Here is a 4,445-nt window from a genome sequence, read left to right as displayed (position 1 = left end):
CGCCACAGAGCAAAAATGATTTTGTTGACATCTGATAGATGGCGCCACTAAAACTACGAATAATATTTCGTGAATGGTAGGATACTTTCGATACATTTGTTTATGTCAATACGACAAGATTTCTAAAAATAAGCCTTATGTTTAGCAGATAATAGCACAACTTGCCAATGTTTTACACATTCCCCACTTGACGTCACGCGCGCGTCATGTCCACGTCACGTTGGCCGCGCTCTGTGGTTCCGACAACCAGCTCTGTGCGGCTGCAGGCCGGTAAAAAAACAGTTTTAAAATGTCCAGTTACTTAGTGAAATCGCAACATTTCCGAGGAAGCTTTAGTGTTTTCTGTCACTTAGGGCAAAACACATAGGATAAAAATTACAGGCTGCGATTTCTTTCAACGTTAATATTGGTGCACAGCCCCTTTAAAGGGGCCCTGCACGAGGAAGAAGAAAATTAAAGTGTGTTTGGAATGGAGCACCAATCAGTGGCAAACGCAGGCACTTGGTGACGTCCTGCTGACGGCATTGGTTCAGAGCGTTTAACAATGACGACATTGGCTGGACTGGCTGGAAAAGTACACGTGACATCAACGTTCATGCATACTGGCGAGTGGCATTTTCTCCCATCTTCAAGTGAAGCACCTACAAATCCGTGGGCCGTTCACATCTTTTATAAAGAGATGTTCCAACATTTGTGAACGCTGCTGGTTCTGCCTGCATGTACTCGTTGTGCTGAGTCTCCATTGGGCTATTTCAACTGTGTCATGAACAAAGAGAAAAGGTAGCTGCAGTCGTGAGTTTATTTCACATATTATATTCTAAGTAACACAAACTGGTTAACAAATACATTTTACTGTGTTACTAAAGTCTCATATACTACCTTGTGCATAGGTTATGTATGCACAGACAAACCTATCGGAAACCCATTGCAGGGCCCCTGAAGTGAATAATCCACTTACCAATGACGACATAAATTTTTTCTGGGGTGAGCACCCCACTGCCCCACCCTTCAGAAGGCGCCTGCAGGCTTGCTCAGTGACGCTTCGGTCAAATAGCGCTTCAGGCTCCCACAGACCACGACTGACCATCCTGATGAACCGTCCTGGACTGGAGGCATGGCCGACAGCATGGTTCAGTGTGGTTTCCACCATAGTGATTCCGTGGCCAAGACGAACCTGCAGCGTGGCACGCAATTTCAAAATAAAAAAAGATGGCCATCTTTATTCCCCTGTAGAGCTGCTGTGATCGTGTTCTGTATGACTTAAGTTTGAAACAATCTGTGTCATTGCTGATATCAAAATAAGCAAGTTATTAGCACCTCCTTTTTACATATCACAGCGTCTTGATCACCGACACAAGATGGGCGTACCTTCATGTAACACTACTACTTTTCACAATTCATTCATACCCCGAACTACAGTGTTGTGGAACCACCTTCCAGCGTCTGTGGTATCAATATCTGACAGCGTTGCTTTCAAAAATTGCCTTAACAATGTTCACATTTCAGCGTTTCACTAATATGTACATTAAATAAATAAATAAATAAAAGCAGTAAAAAAAGGGAGTGTGCAAAAAAATGGGTTTTTATTGCTCTACTGTACTCGTAGCATAATGCTATTCATCAGATGACAAAACCTTCTGTAGCCACCGTTTGTTAAAATAATATACTTTAAAGTAGAAAAGAAAGACCACCTATGCCACTGACTAGTATTATAATAATACAGTAGAACCTCAGTTTGTTAGAAATTTCAGATAATTCATAGAATTTCTACAGTCCCGTAGTTTCACATGTAAATATGACCAAATAATATGTACGACCAGAGTGCACCTACTTTGTTAATTTGTAGATTTTTGTCAGCCCGGCTCATTTTTTACACTCAAATTCATTAGCAGAAACAAACATGGCGGGTCTTCGCCATTCCGTTTCGTTTCTTGTTCGCATGCGAATCCATGTGCTTAAAAGAACTTCTTTGTGTGCTTCTCTGCTTTTTCCGGTGTGATCTGGGGGTCAGTGAGGTCAGTCTCATGTGCGATTGTAGGGCAGACAGAACATGCCAAAGCACAAAACCCTAACGCTGCACCAGAAAGTGTGCCTCATTGAGAAAGCGAACAAGTCCGAATTTTCGAGAACGAAGCTTGCTGAGAAACATCAGGTGCCTCTTCACGAGGATGAAGGTTCTCGAGGCCTCCTACAAGATGCACTCCTCAAAGCGTTTACTAATTCGTCGTACATGCTATGCAGACACTGAAAGTGATATTGCTGGGAGTGTGGCTGACGTAGACCAAGATGACAGCGACTTTAAGCCCACCCGAGCCTTCACTCTTGAAAAGTCGTCCAATTGCTAGGTGGTGTCTGCAGTTTTGTGGAGTGTGTAACGGTGGCTATTCGGAAATGGTTGCCTGGTCGTCATTTTTGAGAACAGAATAACTGTCACTAACCGCAGGACGTGGCAAACACGGATTGACGATTACTTTATGTAATCATATCACGTGGTGCAAAAAAACGTTGTGCAAAAGAAAGCCAACTATAGATGAAATCCTTCACAGAGTTATCGTTCTAGCAAGTTACGTCATTCATCTCTTCATAAACCTCGATCCTCGGGTGGGAATTTCCATGGAAGATGCCCCCAATCCTGTGGTGCCTGCATACCTAATTTTCCAGCATATTAGGGAAGGCCAGGACTAGCCAAATGTTGGGATTAGAACAGGGCAATGCAGCAGAGCTACAGTGCTAGCAAAAAAGTAAATCCAAGCATCTCTGAAGTCCACATTCACGTTGGAGACTAAGCTCAAAGAAGGGAGCATTGAGTATTAATCTCCACGTCACGTGGACAGACTGACCGACAAGGGAGCATAGCCTTTTGCAAAGAAAGCAAACATCAAGTTCCTAGGCAGGCCTCTTTGCAGGCGGCTGTTGATGCAGCATATGTACTTGTTGGGAGCTTTCATTGGACGCTGTAGCCAATGGGGATGAACACTAGTAAAAATATTCTTCGTTTCTTATCCCTTGGGTGCACAGTAGCTGAGGGACTGCTCCATATTCTTTGTCTCCATGCAGTTACCTGAAAAAATCTCGGGGAAGTGCCAGTGATTTTTGACAGATTGTAAAGCGAGGGGCACACACACGGTAAAACTGGGTGCCTTGCGGCGCAACACTCGGCGATGCACGCAAATGCCCGTCGCGCGAGATTTTGATTACCCTTTGCCAGCTGGATCTCGACTGACCCCTTCCCTGGTTTCCCGGTGCTTAAATAGCAACGCCGGGAGTGCCCCCTGGCGGCGCCCCCTCATTGGTCGGTTTTTGGGATCATGTGCGGATGACCCTTGAGGGAGGTCGGCAGGGTTCGCCAGGGTTGGAATCCATCGAGCCCAGAGGCTCTTTATTACGAAAAGTACAGAAATTGCCGTGGCAAGTTGCCACGGCAGGGCTCTCCCATGACCTCTGGTGATCGCTTGCACCACGGCTTGGTTGTCGCACAAGATCATGGCGTGGTCCGGGCACAGGAGAGCGGCCAACGCCAACGCCTTCGCTTCCCGCACGTAGATGTCTGGCGCGGGGGTCGTGATGATGGCAAGGTTGCCATTCCTTGTAGCGAGTCCCATGCCAATCGGGCTTGCATGCGAGGCGATGGTCTCGGTGGGGGATCGAATCCGCCACGACGTGCGGTGCGACAGGGCCGTCCAAACTTGTTGGAGGGTGTCCACATAGCGGTCAAATAGAGGTCGGGGCGAGTGTAGGAGGCGAAACAAAGGTCTGAGCATGTGATAATGGCCTCGATATAGGGAAAAATAAAACACTAAATGTCCAACATAGCGCTCGACTGTTTTGAGCGGCAGTGGGGTCTTTAGTTGCTGGAGCAGTTTGGCCAAGTCTTGTTTGCGTGGTCCTGTGTGGCCGATCATTTCGTCCTTGCCTTCGAGTAAAAAGCCCAGAAAGGTAATGTTCTGGGTGGGTTCCATCCTGGTGTCTTTTGGATTGATCCGGATCCCGCAGTTCTTGAGTTGTTGAGCAAAGTCGCGGGTGACTCGGGCAAGGAAGGCGGGGTCGGGGTGGGCAAGCAAAAAATTATCTAAGTGGCTCCAGGCCCACACCCCGGCCGCGCGAAGATGGCGTGAGAGTGCCGTGGCCAACTGCTGCATTACAAACGGGCCCAGCCTCAATCCGAAGGGGAGGCGGGTGAAACAAAAATACTGATTGTCCAGTTTGAAAGTTGTCATGCGTTGGGTACGTGGACTTAAAGAAAAATGATAATACGCCTCCGCGAGGTCAATCTTTGTAAAATACGCTTTCTTGGGGAGTGGGTTCTCAAGAATTGCCACCGGCAAAGGTTTCAGGTGGAACTTCGGCACTTTCATGGGGGGGGTGAGCGCCGACGCGTTCAAAATGAATCGACTCTCGGTCGAACTCTTGGGGGCTAATTGAATGGGGCTCAGGAACTTCCCTCT

Source organism: Ixodes scapularis, unplaced genomic scaffold, assembly GCF_016920785.2.
Source record: "Ixodes scapularis isolate PalLabHiFi unplaced genomic scaffold, ASM1692078v2 PGA_scaffold10__122_contigs__length_95168666, whole genome shotgun sequence".
Classification (NCBI taxonomy): Eukaryota; Metazoa; Arthropoda; class Arachnida; order Ixodida; family Ixodidae; genus Ixodes; species Ixodes scapularis.
This window is presented reverse-complemented; position numbering follows the sequence as displayed.